The sequence below is a fragment of the Arachis hypogaea genome, chromosome 20 (assembly GCF_003086295.3).
Source record: "Arachis hypogaea cultivar Tifrunner chromosome 20, arahy.Tifrunner.gnm2.J5K5, whole genome shotgun sequence".
Classification (NCBI taxonomy): Eukaryota; Viridiplantae; Streptophyta; class Magnoliopsida; order Fabales; family Fabaceae; genus Arachis; species Arachis hypogaea.
The window spans coordinates 97,128,164-97,135,544 of NC_092055.1; the positions used below are offsets into that span (position 1 = coordinate 97,128,164).

General features: G+C 39.2%; 1 non-coding gene across 1 annotated transcript; it reads left to right on the top strand.

The window, feature by feature from the left end:
* Positions 1–211: 211 nt before the first annotated feature.
* LOC112787972 (small nucleolar RNA R71) lies at positions 212–319 on the top strand. The gene has a single exon (XR_003195355.1). It is a non-coding gene; the product is annotated as a small nucleolar RNA R71 (small nucleolar RNA).
* Positions 320–7,381: the final 7,062 nt, after the last annotated feature.

The window sequence follows — 7,381 nt, forward strand, 5'->3', positions numbered from 1 at the left end:
CAAGAACTCCCTTCTTCATAGGCATCCCATTACTCACAAGATTCCTCTCAGAAGTGTACATGAACTGGTTATTAGCAACCATGTCAATAAGTTCTTGAGCTTCTGCAGGTGTTTTCTTTAGGTGAATGGATCCACCTGCAAAAGTATCTAATGACATCTTTGATAGCTCAGATAAACCATCATAGAATATATCCAGGATGGTCCATTCTGAAAGCATGTCAGAAGGACACTTTTTGGTCAACTGTTTGTATCTTTTCCAAGCTTCATAGAGGGATTCACCATCTTTTTGTTTGAAGGTTTGAACATCCACTCTAAGCTTGCTTAGCTTTTGAGGAGGAAAGAACTTGGCTAAGAAAGCCGTGACCAGCTTATCCCAAGAGTTCAGGCTGTCTTTAGGTTGAGAGTCCAACCATATTCTAGCTCTGTCTCTTACAGCAAAAGGGAAAAGCATGAGCTTGTAGACTTCAGGATCTACTCCATTAGTCTTAACAGTATCACAGATCTACAAGAATTCAGTTAAGAACTGAAAAGGATCTTCAGATGGAAGTCCATGAAACTTGCAGTTCTGCTGCATCAGAGAAACTAGCTGAGGTTTTAGCTCAAAATTGTTTGCTCCAATGGTAGGAATGGAGATGCTTCTTCCATGTAAATTGGAATTTGGTGCAGTAAAGTCACCAAGCATTCTCCTTGCATTGTTGTTGGGTTCGGCTGCCATCTCCTTTACTTGTTCGAAATTTTCAATAAGGTTGTCTCTGGATTGTCGTAATTTAGCTTCTCTTAGTTTCCTCTTCAGAGTCATTTCAGGTTCTGGATCAGCTTCAACAAGAATGCCTTTTTCTTTGTCCCTGCTCATAAGAAAGAGAAAAGAAAAAGAAAAGAAGAGGAATCCTCTATGTCACAGTAAAGAGGTTCCTTATTGTTAGTAGAAGAAGAAAAAGGAATAGGGGTGAAGAAGAATGAAGAATCCAAACACAAGGATAATGATAGGAGCAGTGATGTGAGATGAAGAGAAGTGTTAGTAGATGAACAAATAAATAGAATAAGATGAGAGAGGGAGAATTTAGAAAATGATTTTTGAAAAAGAGTTAGTGATTTTCGAAAATAGTTTTTTTTTTTTTTTTTGAAAAAGGTTAGTAGTTTTTCGAAAATTAAAAAAAAATCAAAATAATTAGTTAATTAAAAAGAATTTTTGAAAAAGAGGAAGATATTTTCGAAAATTAGAGAGAGAGAGTTAGTTAGGTGGTTTTGAAAAAGGTAAGAAATAAACAAAAAGTTAGTTAGTTAGTTGAAACAAATTTTGGAAAGATAAGAAGTTAGGAAGTTAGAAAAGATATTTTGAAATCAAATTTTTGAAAAAGATAAGATAAGAAGATATTTTTGAAAACATATGATTGAAATTAGTTTTGAGAAAGATTTGATTTTTTAAAATCACAATTAGTGACTTTATTCACAAGAAATCACAAGATATGATTCTAGAACTTAAAGTTTGAATCTTTCTTAACAAGCAAGTAACAAACTTGAAATTTTTGAATCAAAACATTAATTGATGATGTTATTTTCGAAAATTATTATGTAAAATTAAGAAAAAGATTTTTGAAAAATATTTTTGGAATTTTCGAAAATAGCTAGGAAAAATGAAAAAGATTTGATTTTTGAAAGAGATTTTGAAAAAGATAAGATTTTTAAATTGAAAATTTGATTTGACTCATGAAAACAACTAGATTTTAAAAAAAATTTTGAAAAAGTCAAATCTAATTTTCGAATTTATGAGAGAGAAGAAGGGAAAGATATCTGTTTGATTTTTGAATTTTTAATGAAGAGAGAGAAAAACAAGAAAAATGATGCAATGCATGAAAGTTATGGATCAAAACAATGAATGCATGCAAGAATGCTATGAATGTCAAGATGAACACCAAGAACACTATGAAGATCATGATGATCATCAAGAACACATTTTTGAAAAATTTTTAATGCACAGAAAACATGCAAGACACCAAACTTAGAATTCTTTAATTCTTAGACACTAAGAATTCAATAATGCATATGAAAAACAAGAAAATACACAAAACAAGCAAATGCAAAGATCAAACAAGAAGACTTACCAAGAACAACTTGAAGATCATGAAGAACACCATGAATGCATGAAATTTTCGAAAAAAATGCAAGATGCACATGCAATTGACACCAAACTTATAACATAATACAAGACTCAAACAAGAAACACAAAAAAATATTTTTTTGATTTTTATGATTTTCTAATTTTTTTGTATTTTTTTTTCGAAAATTATTTGAAAAAGAAAAATAAGGATTTCAAAATCTTTAATATGAATTCCAGGAATCTTGTACTCTTTAGTCTAAAGCTCCAATCTGAGGGTTAGACATGGCTTAATAGCCAGTCAAGCTTTAGAATGGATTTACATCCATTGAGGTGATTAGTTGAAGACCAATCCCAAAGGAGTTTGGGTATGGCTTTTCAGCCAGATAGGATTCAACATGTTACCATGAAACTCTAGAATTCATTCTTGAAAGTTTTGAAGCGATAGAATAATTTATTTTTGAAAACATTATTTTTATTATTTTTTTTCCTTCGAAAACAAAAGAAAAATTTTTGAAAGATTTTTGAAAAATTTTTGAAAACAAAACAAAAAGAAAATTACCTAATCTGAGCAACAGGATGAACCGTCAGTTGTCCAAACTCGAACAATCCCCGGCAACGGCGCCAAAAACTTGGTGCGCAGAAATTGTGATTACACTTTGATTATGTAAAATTCATCGCTCTTTCTTTCCCTGGTAATGGCGCCAAAAACATGATGCCAATACCATGGTTCACAACTTCGCACAACTAACCAGCAAGTGCACTGGGTCGTCCAAGTAATACCTTACGTGAGTAAGGGTCGAATCCCACAGAGATTGTTGGTATGAAGCAAGCTATGATCACCTTGTAAATCTCAGTCAGGGGGATATAAAATAGTAATGGGGTTTTCGAAAATAATTAATAAAATAGGGATAGAAATACTTATGTAAATTATTGGTGAGAATTTCAGATAAGTGAATAGAGATGCTTTCGTTCCTCTGAACCTCTGCTTTCCTGCTATCTTCATCCAATCAGTCTTACTCCTTTCCATGGCTGGCTTTATGTAATGCATCACCATTGTCAAGGGCTACTTTCGGTCTTCTCTCGGGAAAATGATCCAAATGCCCTGTCACGGCATGGCTAATCGTCTGGAGGCATCACCCTTGTCAATGGTTATATCCTATCCTCTCAATGAAAATGGTCAACGCACCCTATCACGGCACGGCTATTCATCTGTCGGTTCTCGATCATGCTGGAATAGGATTTACTATCCTTTTGCGTCTGTCACTACGCCTAGCAATCACGAGTTTGAAGCTTGTCACAGTCATTCAGTCATTGAATCCTACTCGGAATACCACAGACAAGGTTTAGACTTTCCGGATTCTCTTGAATGCCGCCATCATTCTAGCTTACACCACGAAGATTCCGATTAAGAGATCTAAGAGATACTCATTCAATCTAATGTAGAACGGAAGTGGTTGTCAGGCACGCGTTCATAGGGAATGATGATGATTGTCACGTTCATCACATTCAGGTTGAAGTGCGAATGAATATCTTAGAAGCGAAATAAGATGAATTGAATAGAAAACAGTAGTACTTTGCATTAATCTTTGAGGAACAGCAGAGCTCTACACCTTAATCTATGGAGTGTAGAAACTCTACCGTTAAAAATACATAAGTGAATGGAGTTCATTGGTCTCGACCCCAGAGGGGAATCGGAGTAACCAAGACTGCAAATACAATGATAAAAAGTTCTATTTATAATAAACTAGCTACTAGGGTTTACAGAAGTAAGTAATTGATGCATAAATCCACTTCCGGGGCCCACTTGGTGTGTGCTTGGGCTGAGCTTGAAGTCTACACGTGGAGAGGTCATTCTTGGAGTTGAACGCCAGTTTTGGTGCCAGTTTAGGCGTTGAACTCCACTTTGCAACTTGTTTCTGGCGCTGGATGCCAGAATTGGGCAGAGAACTGGCGTTGAACGCCAGTTTGCATCGTCTAAACTTAGGCAAAGTATGGACTATTATATATTTATGGAAAGCCCTGGATGTCTACTTTCCAACACAATTGGAAGCGTGCCATTTCGAGTTCTTTAGCTCCAGAAAATCCACTTTGAATGCAGGAAGGTCAGAATCCAACAGCATCAGCAGTCCTTCTTCAACCTCTGAATCTGATTTTTGCTCAAGTCCCTCAATTTCAGCCAGAAAATACCTGAAATCATAGAAAAACACACAAACTCATAGTAAAGTCTAGAAATGTGAATTTAACATAAAAAATAATGAAAACATCCCTAAAAGTAACTAGATTCTACTCAAAACATACTAAAAACAATGTCAAAAGCGTATAAATTATCCGCTCATCAGGGCTCTGTCTCGATCCACTTTGTAAAGTAGTCTACGCCTACTATGAGGAATTTAACTTGTCCTGATCCCTGGGGGAAGGGGCCGAGAAGATCGAGGCCCCATTTTGCAAACGGCCAAGGCGAAGTTACGCTGATGAGCTCTTCTGGCGGGCCGATGTGAGAATTGGCATGTTTCTGACATAGTGGACATGTCTTTACAAATTTTGTAGCTTCTTTCTGTAGAGTTGGCCAATAAAACCCCGCACGGAGTACTTTTTTGGCGAGAGCCCGTGCTCCGAGATGATTGCCACAAATGCCATCGTGTACTTCTTCCAGCACCTCCTTTGTGTTGGAGGTCGGCACGCATTTTAGTAATGGTATTGAGATCCCTCTTTTGTACAGGATGCTGTTTATGATGGTGTAGTACTGTGCCTCCCTTTTTAACCTCTTTGCCTCCTTTTCTTCTGCGGGGAGTGTTCCTGCTTTGAGGTAGTTGATTATGGTGGTCATCCATCCTTGGTCTTGATTTGTTATGGCCAGGACTTTTCCCTCTTCCGAGATTGATGGGTTCTGTAGTATTTCCTGGAAGAGGCTTCTATTGTTGCCCCCTGGTTTGGTGTTGGCTAGCTTCGAGAGTGCGTCAGCTCGGGCATTTTATTCGCGGGGTATGTGGCAAATCTTATATTCCCCGAGTTGTCCGAGCTGTTCCTTGGTTTTGTCTAAATATTTTTTCATGATAGGGTCCTTGGCTTGATAGCACCCTGTTATCTGTGAGGTGACTACTTATGAATCACTGTAAATGTTAAGTTTTTGAGCTCCAACTTCTTTAGCCAGCTTCAAACCAGCTAATAATGCTTCATATTCCGCCTGGTTGTTCGAGGCCGGGAACCTGAACTTGAGGGAGAGCTCCACTTGAGTTCCCTGATTGCTTTCTATTATCACGCCTGCGCCGCTTCAAGTTTTATTTGAAGAGCCGTCCACATAGAGATTCCATTCTGTGGGGGTTTCCAGAGCATCTGTGAATTCTGCAATGAAGTCGGCCAGATACTGCGATTTGATGGCCGTCCGAGGTTCGTATTGGAGGTCAAACTCTGATAACTCTACTACCCATTGTAAAATTCTGCCTGCTAAATCTATTTTCTGCAGTATTCCTTTTATGGGCTGGCTGGTTCGAACCTTAATGGTGTGAGCCTGGAAGTACGGGCGAAGTCGTCGAGATGTTAGAATGAGAGCATAGGCAAACTTTTCTATCTTCTGGTAGTTCAGCTCGGATCCCTGTAGCGCTTTGCTAATGAAGTAGATGGGTAGTTGCCCACTTTTGTCTTCTCTGACTAGTGTTGAGGCTATTACCCGGCTTCCTACTGCGAGATATAATATGAGCGGTTCTCCTTCTCGCGGTCGAGATAAGATCGACAGCCGTCCTAAGAATTCTTTGAAGTCTTTGAAGGCTTGTTCACATTCTGTCGTCCATTCGAACTGCTTTTCCTTCCTTAGAGTAGCGTAGAAGGGGAGAGATCTTATCACTGCCCCTACTAAGAATCTGGATAGGGCGGCTAATCTCTCGTTAAGTTACTGCAGTTCTTTGACACAGGTGGGGCTCTTCATGTTGAGTATGGCTTGGCATTTATCCGGGTTTGCTTCAATTCCTCTTTGTGTGAGCATGAAACCTAAGAATTTGCCTACTTCTACTGCAAAGGTGCATTTTGCAGGATTGAGTCGCATGTCGTGCTTCCTTATAGTGTCAAACACTTAAGTCAGGTCGGATAATAATGTGTCTTCGCTTTGTGTTTTTATTAACATGTCGTCCACATAGACTTCCATGATTTTTCCGATGTGGTCTGAGAAAACTTTGTTCATCAGCCTTTGATAAGTAGCACCTGCGTTCTTGAGACTGAAAGGCATCACGATGTAGCAGTAATTTGCTCTCGGCATTAAAAACGAGGTCTTTTCTTGATCTGGTGGATACATGGGGATTTGGTTGTATCCCGAGTATGCGTCCATAAATGAGAGGTATCTATATCCGAAAGAAGCATCTACCAGAGCGTCGATACTTGGGAGTGGGTAAGGATCTTTTGGGCAGGCTTTGTTGAGATCAGTGTAATCAGTACACATTCGCTACTTCCCATTTGATTTTTCTCACCAAGACGACGTTGGCTAGTCCTGCCTCCAGTAATGCCTGTACCTGCTCTTCCACAGCTTGGGATCGCTCCGCTCCAAGTTTTCTTCGTCTCTGCTGCACTGGCCGAGATCCTGGATAGACCGCCAACTTGTGGCACATTAGCTTAGGGTCTATTCCTGGCATGTCTGCGGCCTTCCATGCGAAGAGATCAACATTATCTCGTAAGAGTTGTATCAATAATTCTTTTAAGTCTTCTTTTAGAATCATGCCGATATTAGTTGTCTTATCCGAGGTGTCTCCGATCTGAATCTTCTCTGTCTCACCTTCTGGCTGTGGACGGAGTTCTTCTCGTCGCTGAACTCTGCCAAGTTCAATTGTATGAAACTCTTCTCCTCTGCCTCTGAGGTTTAGACTTTCGTTATAACAGCGGCGTGCCATCTTTTGATCTGCTTTTATCATGGCTATCCCTTCTATAGTTGGGAATTTCATGCATAGATGTGGAGTCGAGACTATTGCGCCGAGTTGATTGAGTGTTGTCCGACCTATTAGGGCATTATAGGCTGAACTTACATCGACCACAATGTAGTCTATCTTGAGGGTCCTGGATTGGTTTCCTTTTCCGAAGGTTGTGTGTAGCGATACGTATCCTAGTGGTTGTACCGGGGTATCTCCTAGTCCGAACAGATTGTTCGGGTATGCTCTGAGCTCTTTTTCGTCTAAGCCGAGTTTATCGAAGGTTGTCTTGAATAAGATGTCGGCAGAACTCCCTTGGTCTACTAATGTGCGGTGTAGATTAGCGTTTGCCAGTATGATAGTGATGACCATGGGATTGTCGTGTCCCGAGATG